The sequence below is a fragment of the Cryptomeria japonica genome, chromosome 6 (genome assembly GCF_030272615.1).
Source record: "Cryptomeria japonica chromosome 6, Sugi_1.0, whole genome shotgun sequence".
NCBI lineage: Eukaryota > Viridiplantae > Streptophyta > Pinopsida > Cupressales > Cupressaceae > Cryptomeria > Cryptomeria japonica.
In genome coordinates this window covers 131,828,527-131,844,891 of record NC_081410.1, presented here as the reverse complement: position 1 = coordinate 131,844,891, position 16,365 = coordinate 131,828,527, and positions in this window count along the sequence as shown.

Below are 16,365 nucleotides of genomic sequence, written 5' to 3'. Positions count from 1 at the left end.
TTTCCAAAGGCTTCAGACTTGTCATTCAAGAATGTGACCCACATCATTCTTGAGCAATCATCTGTAAGAATCATAAAATACCTATCTCCCTGCACACTCCTAGTTTTCATAGGACCACACAAATCAGTATGCACAAGATCAAGTAAGTTGTCAGCAGTGAAAGATTTACCTTTGAAGGTTGAGGAAGATGTTTTCCCCAGTTGACATTCTCTGCACAAAGGATTTTTCAGTTTTCTCAGTATCGGCAGTCCTCTAACTGCGTTGATCTTACTGGCCTTTACTATGTTATCAAAGTTTACATGGCATAGTCTCCTATGCCATATTCAGCTATCATCAAACTTAGCCATAAGACATGTACTTATATTTGCATTCAGCTGAAATAAGTTACCTTTGGTCTGCATACCGGTGGCCATCAGTTCACCATTCTTTCCTTTGATTTTGCAGACTCCATTTTTGAATTCCAGAGTGAGTCCACTGTCTTTCAACTGGGCAACACTTAATAGATTGTGCCTGAGACCTTCCACCCAATACACATTGTCAGCACTGCTCTTTCCATTTAGAGAGATGGATCCTTTGCCTTTGACCATACATGATGCATCATTACCAAAACAAGCCACCCCACCATCATACTCTTCCAGAGATATAAACTCGTTCTGGTCACCAGTCATATGGTGAGAACAACCACTGTCAATAATCCACTCATTGGAATTATCAAAGCAGGAGACAAGAGCCTTTTTGTCTGACACATTCTCCTTGACTGCAACAAACACAATATCTTCATTTTCTTCATCTTCTGATTCCTCATCTATGACACCTTCATCAACTGCTACAAAACAGTTTCTCCGGTTTCCTCGTTTGAATTTCTTGAACCTTTCCAGTTTGTCCTTGTTGTCACCATTAGGACAGTTTATAGCGATGTGTCCTATCCTATTACAAGAGAAGCATTTCAAAGGAAGCTTTCCTCTGTATTTGTCGGTTCCCTTAGGATGTCTCTTGGCAAGAAGAGCTTCAAATTCCATCAGCATCTCCTCATCATCCATTTCTCTGCTATGTCTTGGTTCACCGCTAGTGCTTGCTTCTTTTCCTTTTCTGGATGGTGCAGCAGATGCTCTAAAAGTTGATTCAGTCTTCTGCACACTACCATCAAAACTATTTAGCTCATAGGCTGTCAACTTTGCAATGATGGAGTCTAGGGATACCTTAGTCTTGTCTATTGATCTCAACTCCTGAATAGCAGCAACCCTTATTGCATAGACCGGTAATAAGGATCTCAAAACTTTGCTAACAATAGTGGAATCTTCCATTTTACCACTTGCACTCTTGATATCTCTAGCAACAATTTTGATTCTTATTCCATATTGTTGAATGGTCTCACCTTCAATCATCCACATGTCTTCAAACTTCCCTCTAAGGCTTTCTTCCTTAGCTTGTTTTACATGCTCATCACCGCCATAGATATTCTCAAGAGTATCCCATACTTCTCTAGGATTTTCTTTATCCTGGACATCAATAAACTCAATGTCAGATAAACTACTAATTAGGGCTTCCATGACTTGCCCGTTCTCTTGAATCTATCTCTTTTGGTCATTGGTGAGAGTACCAGTAGGGATAACATAAACATTCTCAACATAGCTCCAATGTTGAGCACCCATGTTTCTGATGTATATCTTCATTCTGTCCTTCCATATTTTAAAGTTATCTTTGTTGAATTTTGGACCTTCCCTCTTCATCATTACAATAGGATCTTTCCCTCAAGCGGTTAAGCTTACAACATAGAGGACCTGGAGGGTGCTATGATACCAATTGATAACTCAATGATGAATAGTGAGTACCAAACTGGTACTGAGAGGGGGGGGTGAATCAGTACGAGCACAAAAACTTTTCTTGAACTGGTTTGATTGCATTCTGTAAACTACTGGCAATCCCTAACACCGGTCCAAACTAGACTACTACCGGTTAAACACAGTGCAACTGTGAAAGACAGGAACGGGTCAATCTTCTTAACTTTTCATACAATCTACTCCCTCATTTCCACTTTGTCCTTATGCATAAACAAATAATCTATCATTAGAGATATAATAACTAGCTAGATCAACATGATTCACCGCTTAACAGAAAACAACAAAGCATCACATGAAAAGGATATCACACATGACACACATATTTTTCACATGGAAATCCAACTGGGAAAAACCATGGCGGGGATGAATACCCACAAGCTGTTTTGAACTCTTTAGAAGTCTACTCTCTTAGAAGCCTATTGCGGTTAAAGACTGTTACAACAGTTTCTTTTAGGAACCGATCTTGTTAGGGATCACTCAATTAAGGGATGGCTAGAATACTCGGTTAAGGGTTAAACCCTGTTAGAGGTTACCTTGTTAAAGGATTTTATGAACTCAATGGCTTTGAGTCACCCTATTAAAGGATTTACAACAATCTGGTTAAAGCTACCCTGTTAAGGGATTTTCCAACTGTTGAAGTGATTAGAGATCAACAGGTATTACAATGATATGGTAATAACACTCAATGCCAGTGTAGATCTGCTTTAGTTCCTTCCTTCTACACACACACTATGCAGGTATCAATCCTCTCAACTGGTCTGGCAAGAATCACGTATCTCTACACATAGATACACACACAACATTTTCCAACAACCTCAGCATGAAACATCACATCAACCTTATAGGAAACAGATAGGTCAGTAGCATAAACCCTAAACCCTAAACACTTAGGTTGAGAAATTTAGTCGGTTCAATCGTGACCATTGAACACTATGCATTTGAATACAATGGTCTTGAACAGATCTCAAGACATTCTCCATTGCTTGTTCTTCACCGCTCCTTGGAGGTGATAACCCATCATGCATTCTCCACCATTTGCAGAGACTTTGCACATTCCCGAGGTAGATAGGATCAATCTCCTTCATGCAAGATCCTTCACATGCACGAGGCTGACGTAGCAACACGATCTGATCTCTATTACAATGCTTACTCATCACACAATGCCATCGATTGAAACACATAGGATTGAAACACTTCAATCGGAAACCCTGAAGCTGAGACTACCAACCGGTAGCTATGCCATATCAACCCTAGATACAAAACATTCCTTATACTGGTTCTCATTCTGACATACCGGTTCCGATTCACAACATCATATCGGTTCACTTGGACAAGCATACCGCTTCACTTTTTCACATATGCCGGTTCACAACATCATACCGGTTCTCTTTGTCAGTTTCTTAACTTCAATAATCTTGTTCACTCTTCATCATGTTACCAGTTTACTCTTTAGCATATTACCGGTTCTCTTTCAACATATTGACATCAATGACAACACAATATCATCATGTCAACATATTTTGCACATATGACAACATAGTAGTTGATGAAATGCCTAACAACCTGCCTCTATTCAGAGATATCAGCCATCATATAGACCTTATTCTAGGTGCCACACTCCCCAATAAGGTTGCCTATAAGATGACACCTTCCCAAAATGAAGAAATTGCTAGGCAAGTGGAAGAATTGCTAGATAAGGGTTTGGTAAGGAAGAGTTTAAGCCCATGTGTAGTTCCCACCATCTTAGCACCCAAGAAGTATGGTAAATGGAGACTTTGTATAGATTAAAGAGCCATGAATAGGATCACTATCAGTTATAGATTCCCATTGCCACAGATTGAAGACCTAATGGGTTGTTTGGAGGGAACATGTTACTTTTCAAAGATTGATCTTAAAAGCGGTTACCATCAAATAAGGATTAGAGAGGGGGATGAATGGAAGACTAATTTTAAAACTAATTAAGGCCTATATGAATGTATGGTGATGCCCTTTGGGCTGTCAAATGCTCCACCTTTATGCGTTTGATGAATGAGGTGTTGAAACCTTTTATTGGTAAATTTGTTGTTGTTTATCTTGATGACATTCTTGTGTTTAGCAGGTCAAAGGAAGAACATTTGCAGCATTTGGACATGGTTCTCGGGAGGTTACATGAGGAGAAACTCATGATCAATTTGGAGAAATGTGATTTCATGAAGGAAGAACTAGTATACCTTGGTTTTGTCATCTCCAAGGGAAATCTGAAAATGGATCCCTCCAAGGTAGAGGCCATTCTTAATTGGCCAACCTCAAGGTTAGTTGGTGATGTTAGAAGTTTCCATGGGCCTGATAGTTACTATAGAAAGTTCATTAAGAATTTTAGTCATATTTGTGCACCTATGATAGATACTATTAAGGGTGGAAGTAAATGTAAGTTTTCTTGGAATAATGAAGCTGATAGGAGTTTTGAGTATTTGAAGAAAAGGGTAGCAAAACAACCTACACTTGTTCTCCTTGATTTTGATAAGATTTTCACTATTGAATGTGATGCTACCAATCAGGCCATAGGAGCAGTGTTAAGCCAAGAGGGCAGACCGGTGGCATTCTTCTCAGAGAAACTCAATGATGCAAAAAGGAAGTACTCTTCATATGACTTGGAATTGTATGCTATGGCGTAGGCTCTTAAACAATGGAGATATTATTTTCTGCCCAAATAACTACTTGTTTTTATTTATAACCATGCTCTCAATTTCTTGAATGTATAGGATAAGCTTAACCACAGGCATATGAAGTGGGTTGAATCCTTGCAAGCCTACACCTTCACTATAAAGCACGAGAAAGGTCAAGCTAATAAGGTGGTGGATTCTCTTAGTAGGAGAGCCCTCATGGTGCAATAAATTAAATTCCAATGCATGGGGATAGATTCACTCAAGGGCATGTACCATGATGATGCAGATTTCAATGAGATTTATGAGGTTTGTGAACAATCCTCCAACACCTTCCACAGTGAGTATTCTGATTTTTTTACTTCAAAATAGTTTACTCTTCAAGGGGAGTCAATTATGCATACCTGGATGTTCAATAAGGGACAATATTATTAAAGAGAAGAATTGTGGGAGTTTGGGGGTCATTTTGGGCTTGACAAGACTTTGGATTTGGCTAGGAGATTCTGTTATTGGCCAAAAATGCAGGTTGATGTAAGGAGGTATGTTGAATGGTGTTCTATATGTCAAAAGGCCAAGGGTATTTCCTCAAATGCAGAGATTTATCAACCCTTACCACTTCCCAATAGGCCTTGGGAGAGTGTGAGTATGGATTTTGTACTAGGGCTGCCTAGAACTCCAATAGGTTTTGACAATGTTTTCGTGGTTGTTGACCGGTTTAGTAAGATGACACACTTTCTTCCATGCAAGTGTACTAATGATGCATATTATGTTGCACATTTGTTCCTCAAATAAGTGGTGAGAATTCATGGTTTACCATTGAATATTGTATTTGATAGGGATCCTAAGTTTATAGGTCACTTTTGGAAGACCTTATGGAAGAAACTTGGCACAGAATTGTCTTATAGCTCAGCCTATCATCCACAAACGAATGGCCAAATAGAATTTATTAATAAATCATTGGGGAACCTCTTGAGATGTCTTACCAAAGAACATGGGCATACTTGGGATCTAGTCCTACCTCAAGCAGAGTACGCTTATAATGATTCCAGGAATACGAGCATTGGAAGGAGCCCATTTGAAGTTGTTTATGGGATACACCCTAGAGGTGTGTATGAGTTGAGAGATCTGCAAGGGATTAACATGAGAAGTTCTCAAGGATAATATTTTGTTGTATCAATTAAGGATATTCATCAACAAGTAAGAGAAACCCTTCGAAACAATGTGGAAAAGTATAAAGAAAGGGCATATTTGAAGAGGAGAGACCTACAATTCAAGGTTGGTGATTTGGTATTGGAAAATCTAAAGAAGGAAAGGCTTCCCAAAGAAAAGTACACAAAAATTGTCATGAAAAAGATAGGACCATGTCGGGTGGTTCACAAGTTTGGTCCCAATGCATATGAGATTGAGTAACCCCCCAGGGTAGCCATATATCCCATATTTAATGTATCTAATTTATTTCCATATAAGAACTCTGTGGTTGCAGGTTTTGATGTAGGTACAAAAACAATAAGGATGATGATTGGGTGAAGGAGTTGCCCCCTAGCCAACCCATGAAGCTTGAGTGTATCCTTGACACTAAGGAGGTGAAGAAAACTAGAAGAAAGACATACAAGGAATATTTGATCAAGTGGCAAGATCTTCTTGAAGAAGATACTACTTGGATGACTGAGTATGATGTTAAACAACATGGTGTCTCCATTGAAGACCTCATCTCAAGCGGGACTTGAGAATCTTCTTCCCCGAGAGCATGGTGCAGGGGCAAATTTGGGTCCATGGGACCTATTCAGGATGTTTGTTCTTGGTTTCATGTTTAGTTTTTCATTTTGGATGTAATAAGGTCTCTAGGACCATCTTAAAACCTCTGAAGTCCTTTTGTCTTATTTTGTAAGGCCTTGGTGCCAATTTGTTGAATGTACTCAAATAGGGATATCTAGGTCAAACTAGGTCAATGCCTCCCAAAGTGTGGTATGGGGGTATCTCTGATGTATTTGGTGTTTATATAACCTATTTGAGATGTGTTAGACCCATTTTAAAACTTGAACAATTTTAAACATTCATGCCAAAATCCTCATATTGATAAGCTCATGGTCAAAAGAAGTTATAAATGGGGGATTTCATGTCGACAAAATACAATGTATCAACTTTCTCGCCTACTTGCCAAAATCATCTAAATTATTGACCAGTGTTATAAAAGCAAGAGAAAATTTCGATGAGACATTGTTTGTAGAAGCTATTGGAAAGTTTCAGCACTTCATTAAAACATCGATAAGAGTTACAAAAGGGCATCAAAATTTTATCCAAGTTCACAAAACACTGACAAGGTGATGAAAATCGGTGTTTTGTCCAAGAAGCACAAGTCACCAAAAGGGGAACACTATGTTGCATTTTATATCTTCATCGACAATTGTAACAACATGCTCAAAGTTGGCCACCTTGTATAATAAACTAGAAAAGGGAGGTTAGGGTGCTATTCTTATTGACACTTTCATATAATCGGAAAATTATGCAAAGAGATGAAAAGTTTGATATCAATTTGTTGAGAGAGAACAAAACAATGACGTGAAGGATTAGCAAACTCTTATCGGTAAGTTGGTACACTTTGTAAAGTATCAGACAACCCTGATAAATGAATGTGGTGATTTGGTGAGATGACTTATTCCTCAAATCACCCACATGGTTATGATAGGAAACTTGGCCAAGTTCATAAAGAAGTCGATATGTTTAAGAGAAAATGTGCCAGTTATTATAACTACCAAGATTTTTCTTTAAAGAAGGTAGCACCATTTCAATATATGTACGAAATAGTTATTGACATGCATCAGCTTTGGAATAGGGAAAGGCTTTATCAGCAAGTTAGTGAGCCTTACCAAAACCCTGAAATAGAGGCAAATTAGATGTGCATCGGTGTTTTGTACAACTTAACAAAGTTGTTGATCTATGTTATGGATGAGACTTGGATTGCCGATAGTTAAAAGAAGGTAGTTATTATAACTACCTAAGGCACAAACACATATTTTGTGATTGTAGGGATATGTACAAAATGGAGTTGTTGAAGATGCTTTAGAAACTTCAAAGCAAGTTCAATTTGTAGGTGTAAAGCCACATTCCACAGGTTAAGCCAATGCTCTCCATGATTTAAAATAGGTCATCAGCATTCGTCCAAAGCCCAAAGACATAAGTGTAAATGTGGAAGCTAAGAGAAGGTGTATGAATAGTTTAACATAATGCTCAAAGAAATGTCATCTCATGCAATATAGTGATGGCAAAGTGTCTTACTTGCGGTTTGGAGAGATAGCCAACTTGGAACAGGTTATAAACATCCATCCATGCATGTCGATTTTGTTAGATGTTGTAGTTCGAAATGCTCTCATTGATGTACATGCTGATTGTGGAATCATAGATCGAGCACATTAAATGTGTAACAAAATGCTCGAAAGCATGTGGTCTCATGGTATGAACACAAAATGGATTTCACAAGGAAGCTCAATATTTTTGAATTAATAAAGTGTGACATTTAAACTATGGCATATGTGTGGACATTTTATCTTGGTGTCGTGGTAGATATAAATGCAAATATGGTTGCATAGATGAGGTACATGAAAGCATCTTCAAACACATGTTAACTATTCAACAAAGTGCTTCAAAGAGATGTCGTCTCAAGGAACGAGGTGAAATAATTGTAAGATATGCAAAAAAATGAAGTCTTGAAATGTAAGGCGGATGCAATTGGCAGTTTTATAGATGACTTCCATGCTATTTACCAGCATTCCTCTCATCATGAGATGGGAGATTTGACAATAGTTCATGAGAAAAATATGAAAGCACAAGGTAACAAAAAAACATTGTGGTTGGAATAGCTTTAGGAATAGTTTGCGGTGGCTGCATAGACTTGCTTTCTTGACTTCAACAAATCACTTATTGATGGAGCTTAGAAATGAGGAAGATACATGAACTACTTGACCCAATGTAGTTATAACACCTATTCTAAATGTGAACTTCACCACTCTAGACTGGCGCAAAATGGATTTATAGAAGTTCTCTCAGAAACTCAAATGAATGCAATGCAATCTAATTGATAAAATGCCTTTGTAATCTTTCAAGAAAATGCAATTGATAAGAATAAGGTTAAATTACACCACCTTTTATGTCATCCTCCCTACCCATTCAATGATGAGAACCTCAAAATGACTTATTGACAACCACCAAAGGGAAATGGATTGAAATTTGTTCTTGATGCTCTGATCGAATGACATCTTCAATTACGAGTCTTGCACAAAATGAACTTGGCGAAAATTATTTATAAAATTTCAAAAAAATTCAATTGGCAGGAGTAAAGCCGATCTCTACACTCTCTACCAGCATATGCTTGCAAAATTTGGAAACACAAACCAAGTGCGTGAATGGTTTGTCAAAATCTCTTGATGTGATGTCATCTCATGCAATTGTAACGATTGTAGAATGTATGCAAATGGAAGTCTTGAAAATGGATTTTGAAGACAAAGCAAATGGGAATGGTAGATATGCAATGGAAAAGTAGACAATAATTGTAGTCAATTACCATGATTGATTTGATGATGATAATGATTTCAAATCAATGAATTTTAATGTTTCAGTTTGAGGACCTGTTTTAGAGTCATAATATTACTTGTTGGAATTATTTAGAAAGACCAAACCATCTAGTGGATTCCAAGGGCTAGTGCAAGTGACTCAGACAATGATGCTATTGTTGGAGGATTTTAATGAGAATGGACTGAAGAATCACTTGAAGTAGTAGATTCCCTATATGAAGATCACAATGGGAGCAAGGATTTTGGTTTCAAGAATTCAATAAGACAAAACTATAATTTAATAATGCATTGATTCCAAAGGTGTAAATGTTCCAGTATGTAACTCCACTGCTTAGTGCAAGCAAAGAGTTGATGATGAAATGGTTACAAAGACAAAATATGCAAATGAAGGCATGGAGGTCATCTCAATCAAATTGACAATGAATTCTTTCTTCAATGTAATAGGTTTCCAATTGCCTTTGAAAAAGTGACTTATGCCACTTTTTTTAATTAAAGTTAGTCTTTTGACTTTAATTTGTAAAAGTTAGGTAAATCCTAACTTATCTTCAAAAAGGTAGTTATTCTAAGCATTGACTTAGGTAGTTATCCTAAGTGGATTAGCCAGGTAGTTATCCTAAGTAGTTACCTAAGGTGGTTATTCAAAGTGGTTATGAGTTGGTTATCAAGGTAGTTATTGCAGGATGCCTATAAATACAAGGCTTTGCATTGTAAAAGATAAGACTTTTACAGAAGGGAAACTCTACTGAAATTTTAGGAGAAACTTGTGATGACATTTTGATTTGCACGATATATAGAAAGGATTTTGGACTTGTATATTTCCAAAAGGATAATGAAGAATACATCTTAGTTCGTGTGTTCTAAATGTATTCATGTGTTATCATTGATGATTTCTTGTATGTCAGATTAGTAGTCTTTTTATGCATATGTGATTTATACAATTGATGTGATGATACACAAGCAACCTTTGGTATCTTAGTTTGAATGTGTTGAAGTATCCTATCTCTGCATATGTCAAGATTTGTCATTCTTCTTTATCATCATTTCATGGCTAAACATATTATGTTATAAACTCCCCTTGTAATTTGTTACAAATGTTGAGAAATCTTAGTTGATGTTCGTATGTCTATTATTGGGGTTTCTATCTTTAATTTCTCTTTAGTTTTATGTTTTCTCCTTTATGTACTTTCAGGTTAAAAGTAAACAAAATCCAAAAAAAACCCCATCATATGAGGGAGCTGCCCCTCTCAAACGCAAAGGAAGATTGTAGTTTGATTGCAATCTCTCCAACTATTGGAATGGTTGTCACTACTTTTTGAGCAAAAAAGATCAATTTTGAAGATAAATTCAAAGTGACAAATCTATTTACCAACAAATTTTTGGCATCTTTGCTAGGGAGCGAAATACCAATGTGTTTTGTTTCTCAGAAATTTCAATGTACCTTCTTCAAAATGAAGCTTGGCAACTCCTGCGTGTAGGTTGCAAGTGTGTAGCTGTGTTTGCTGATTCGAACTCCATTTGTAGAGGCAGAAAAACCTTTTTCATTTCACGGATTTTTTCAGAGAACTGTGTGCACTTTCAGCATGGTCTCTACAACTTTTCCTCAAATTCGTGGGGCAGCTTTGTCTTGACATATTATAGCTAGATCCAAGTGCACAACTTCATCTCACGCTTCTATTTCAAGTTATAATCAGTTCTTTGCTACTTTTACACTTAGTCTCGCAACACATAATTCAACCATTTTCCATTCTAAAAGAGGGGTTAGCTTGTCATTTCTATCTCATTATCAATTCATTTAGTATTCAATCTCTTCCCTAAGAGGTTAGATCAAGTGAATTTCCCCCTCTTTTAAATGTAATTGAGATAAAGTGTTTGAAGGGAAATCCGTAGTGAAACTTTCATCTCTTCTCGAAGGGAAGAAAATCTTTCCTCTTGATCTCTCCGTCATTCACCTTTTTCACCATTACAATACTGTGATAATTCAAGTGTTATAAATATTTCTAAGAATCCGATGTTGCATTCAAAGACCAAGAATATATCAATCAAGTTTCATTTCTTGAGAGAGAAAGAGAATGAGAAGGATGTCAGATTGGAGTATGTATCTACAAAGGAACAAATAGTAGATATCTTCATGAAGCCTTTCCCTAAAGATGCTTTTGAGTATCTCAGAGAGAAGCTAGGGGTGATTGTCCCTCTTGATGAGAACTAAGATGCATGGAGTTGTATCAGTCTGGTGAGCTTCACAGAGATATCTTGTGATCTGAATTGATGAGTGTGGCTGCTACTGAGGGGGAGTAGTTAGTGTTGTGGATCAGATGTTTAGATTTGTGTTGTATGTGTCTTTGGCTTTGTTGTCAAAGGGGAAGAGAAGCATGTGAAAAATTGCTATATCCTATGTTGATCTCATGGGGAGATTGTTAAGAGTTATGGGTTGTTGATTTCTTTCTTTGCATTGATTGTTTTTCACATTCATATGTTTTCATCAATGCCAAAAGGGGAGATTGTTTGATATTGTTGAAAAGTTTGTTGGAATGATGTTTTGTCATTGATGTCAACATATTCTTCTATGTATTCCAATATTGCAATCAGATTAATTCAGTTAATTTGGTCAGTGTGTTACCGATGAGTTGTTGTGGTTTAATGGTGTTGGAGTAATCTTTTATTAGCTAATAATTATTTATTTAATTATTAGTCTATTATACTCTATGCTTAAGCTAAACTTAGGAATCTTATAATTCTTTAGGGTTTTTCTCCTTTAGGGTTTCAAGTATCCTCTTACAAGGATTCTCTCTTTGTATTTTTAATAACAACTATAATTATTGAATTGCATTCTTGTTGCACAATCAATATGACTCATTTTTTTTGGATCTTTGAATTCTGGCCTCCATAGCTATTTTTCTTCTCTCTTTTGGTGATAGGTTTGCAAGTAGGTGATATTTGGGAGCTGTAGAGCTGATTTTTCCTCAACTCCAATATGGTATCAGAGCTCCAAATCTGCATGCCCCTATTCTCTTCATGACAAATTTTGGGCCTTGTTCTTTAGATCTGTGTATTCGGAGCTTTGTGCAGTTTTTTTTTTCCATTTCCTGGGGTAGCTGATTTTTTAGTACATTTTGATGCCAAAAGGACCTCATAGATGGATCCAAAAGGTTGATTCCATGAATTTTGATATATAATTTTCTATATTTCGATGACAGGGGCATCTGGGGCATGATTTTTTATTGGCACATTTTTCGAGGCACAAAAATCCGTACGACTGTACCTGCTAATGCATCATAAAAAATTTTGTCAAATTTTTTTTGGTACCCTTTTTATGTCCTACAAGAGGGGTTTTTTTCTTTTCTCCGTAATTTGGTCATACGGAGGTGCTTTTTCAAAAGCCTTATATTGTCAGAAAACTCTTTCTGAGCTCTATCCAGATCTGGAGATTTGAACTTTTAATTTTGTTTTTTTGATGGCATTTTTTTCTGTCAAAGCTAGAGGTTCTTTTTTGCACTCCAGGAGACATAACTTGAGCATCCGAACTCCATTTTTTGAAAACTTTATATTGTTGGAAAGATTGTTCTGTGTTATTTCCATTCATATGAGTTTTCTTTCCAGATTATGCTCCAGGTATATTTTATTCAATTTTTTTTCTTTTCAGCACTTTGGTGAATATCTTGGATGTTTCAGGTCCTAGGATCTCTTTTTTTGAGTAGGATATCTCGTCTTTGGTTTTTCTTTCTATATTTCCAATCTTTTATCTCTTCTGATCATTGTAGTATTTTATTTATGCAAACATACTGAGATAAAGTGCCACCATGCATTGTATACTTGGGATCTTGCACATCTTGTGCCTTATTGTACACACACTACTTATAAAGTGCCATGGGGAGGTTGATATTTGCCTTTGTTTTCCATCTACCTTTTTCACGTGAGTGTTCCTTCTATGACATTAGCCTCATGATGTGTGTGAAGTGAGTGTTCCTTCCATGACACTATGTACTTTATCTGCACCTTCGTTGTTCCTGGTTCTTCATCATGTAGTTCTTGTTGCCCATTCTTTTCAGTGTTTTTGTCCCTCTCCCTTTTTAGAATTATGGGGAGGTTTGTCTCATTGTTCTAATGCTTCCTTGGTTAGACTGATCAGCTCTTTAGGCTTTGGTGTTTTATGCCATCTGTATCTTTGATTTCAGTTGTTTGCCTTTGTTTGCCATCTTATTCGAGTAGTGTCATTTGAGGGCACTCATGCAGATTACAATCTTCTCTACCTGGCCATGTTCTATTTCAGTGGAGGTTCTTCAGATCCGTAGTTACTTTTCAACAATGTTTGCAGCTATTTCATGCTTCAGTGGTGTTCTTTATTCTCTTCTTTTTTGTTCCTATCTTCTGGAGCACTCTTGTTTGGAGGCTTTTTAGTCCTTCACTTGAGCTTTCATCTCTTCCTGGAGAGGAGTTTTGTTCCCACATGGTTTTCTCCTTTTTCTCCACTTTACAAATATTTTTATTGTACTTGGGTACCTCATCAAGCTTAGTTGTCGGGACCCATTGTTGCTTTCCAACATTTTTTACATGTTTTTTTAGTCCTTAGTTGTTTTTTAGTTACTTCCTAAGTTCATCTTAAGGGGGGTGTTAGAGTAATATTTTATTAGCTAATAATTATTTATTTAATTATTAGTCTATTATACTCTATGCTTAAGCTAAACTTAGGAATCTTATAATTCTTTAGGGTTTTTCTCCTTTAGGGTTTCGAGTATCCTCTTATAAGGATTCTCTCTTTGTATTTTCAATAACAATTGTAATTATTGAATTTCATTCTTGTTGCACAATCAATATGACTCCTCTTTTATGGATCTTTGAATTCTGGCCTCCATGGCTATTTTGCTTCTTTCTTTCTGTAACAGGTTTGCATGCAGGTGATCTTTGGGAGTTGTAGAGCTGATTTTTCCTCAACTCCAATAAATGATTTTTGAGATAAGTATCTCTAGTTGATTCAACAAAAGTTTTAGTGGTCTGCATGATGTTTTGATCGAGTTGTGTGATCCAATATTATGGTTGTTATTCAATTGTTTGTGTTATTCGATATTCTGGTTTGTGTTCTGCATTGCTTTAAAATTGCTATATCTTGGTTTGTGGATTTGGCTGAGTGTTTGGGACATTTAGGTGTGTCCTCAATTCAGATGGTTCTTGATTTGGAAGTCCACGAGTGAATATTTTAGTTTGTTAGTCAGTTGAGTTGATGTTATTAAGGTTTGGTATAATGATGATTAAGATTCTAGTAAGTGGTGATGTTGTGATTGTTTCTATTGTGATTCATTTTGCTTGTGGATGTTTCTAGATTATGTTCTTTCTATGTTGTTGGTTTGCATTGATCATTGTGTGCGGTATTGATCATTTTCTTGATCCGGCGGTGTTCTCCATGTTATGCAACATTTATGGTGATTGTAGTGTGTTGTTGATGATCAAAGCATAATTCTTGGAGGTGTTTCATATTTTTGGTGGTTATTTGTGTCCAGACCATGTCTTAGCCGACATTATTTTGGTCTACATGTGTTGTTGTAGCGTGTGAGGTTATTATTTTGTAATTTGTATTAAGGGTTTAGCTGACCTTGAAATATAGGTTGATGAATTGTATAAATACATGTAATATTTATTTGAGAGATGTATCTGTGTGTGTGAATATTACTTTGATCTTTAAGAAGCAGAGGATAAAAGCAAGGAAGTGTGAAAGAGTGTGTAGAAGTGTGAAAGTGCAAAGTCTTGAGTATATGTGCTTAACTCAAACTCTAACCTGACATTGGGAGATGCTATTTCATCAATTCATGTAATCTGAACCATTGTCTGAATCTTGTAAGGAAGTGAGCCTTGCTCAGGGCTATATCCCTTCTTAAAATTTGAGCAGCGATCTCTAGGCAGTGTGTATTCCCCATTATAATATTTCCCCATTGTAATATTTCACTTACTCCTAACAAGGTATTATCTCATTGTGGGTAGGATCCCACTATGGTTTTTCCCTTAACCAAGTTTTCCACATCAAAAATCTTGGTGTTATGTGTGTGGTAATGGTTTATACTTTCATTGCTAATAATCAGATCCAAGTTTGTGTTTAAGTTAAGTTTGTGTGCAAACTGATTCACCCCCTCTAAGTTTGCTACATTGTTGCCTACAAATTGATCATTCCAATGAAATCTAACCCCCGTTGAACTAAGGGTTCATCTACTATAATTGGACTAAGAGGCATAAGTGAATTCTTCTCCTTGCCAATAAAGAAATGGCATTTTTGTCAAGTCTTGATTAACTAGTTGCAATCCGCAAACATGGTGGACAAGAAATAACCCACTCGCATGATCTTCAAAGTATTAGTTTTTGTAGAATAATGGCCTCTAGCAGGACCATTATGCATCTCATGTAGAATTTTTTCAGCATAGACTTTATCAACATAATGGAGCAAAACTCCGTCAAAATATCTTTTGAAGAGTACTCCTTCAATAAGGGTATAGCTTGATCCTTGTAATCTATAAAATCACCTTTTGAAAAAAAGAAGTAGGGGAGGGTATTTACCTGTCTGCATAAAATTTATTTGATCAACTATCTAATCAGTTAGAGTACCAAACAGATTGACCAACACTAGCTTTAGAGCTTCATCTTCTACTATTTTTGGCTCGCTCTCTGTGGCCAGATACTCACATAGTCTCCTCCTATGGATGAACTTAATTGGCTTAATTTCAACATCATATTTCATTATTTTTGTAATCCAGTTGGCCCTTTTCTCTATTATCTCCTTCCATAATATATTCTCAAACTCTTGAGTGTGCTATATACACTAATATTTTGTTTCCAACAACCAAATGTCAAAAATTCTTAGGACCTTTAACAATAGCATAATATTTCTTTCCCACAAAGTTATACTTCAACTCATATCCTTTTAGAGTCCTCAAGTTGAAATAAATTGGGTGTTTCCCTCTATGGTCTTCATCCTTTTGAGTTAACACAGCTACAATGCTATGATTTCTACTATACACATACATGATGAATTCCTTTGAAAAGTTGCGGTTGGCTAATATAGGGGTCGAGGCTATGGCCTCTTTTATTTTTTTGAAGTAAAACCTACCTTCCTAAGTCCATTTGAAATCTTGGTATTTTTGCAACATGAGGGTGATTGGTTGAACCAATCCAACAAAATCAAAAATAAATCTGCCTACAAAATTTATCGATTTGAGAAAAGATTGCAATCCCTTCTTGTTTACTAGTAAAGAAAACTCCTTGATGGCCTTCACGCTTCCAAGGTCAATTTAAATTTCCTCCTTTGATATAACATAGTCAAGGAGCTTCCCTAGT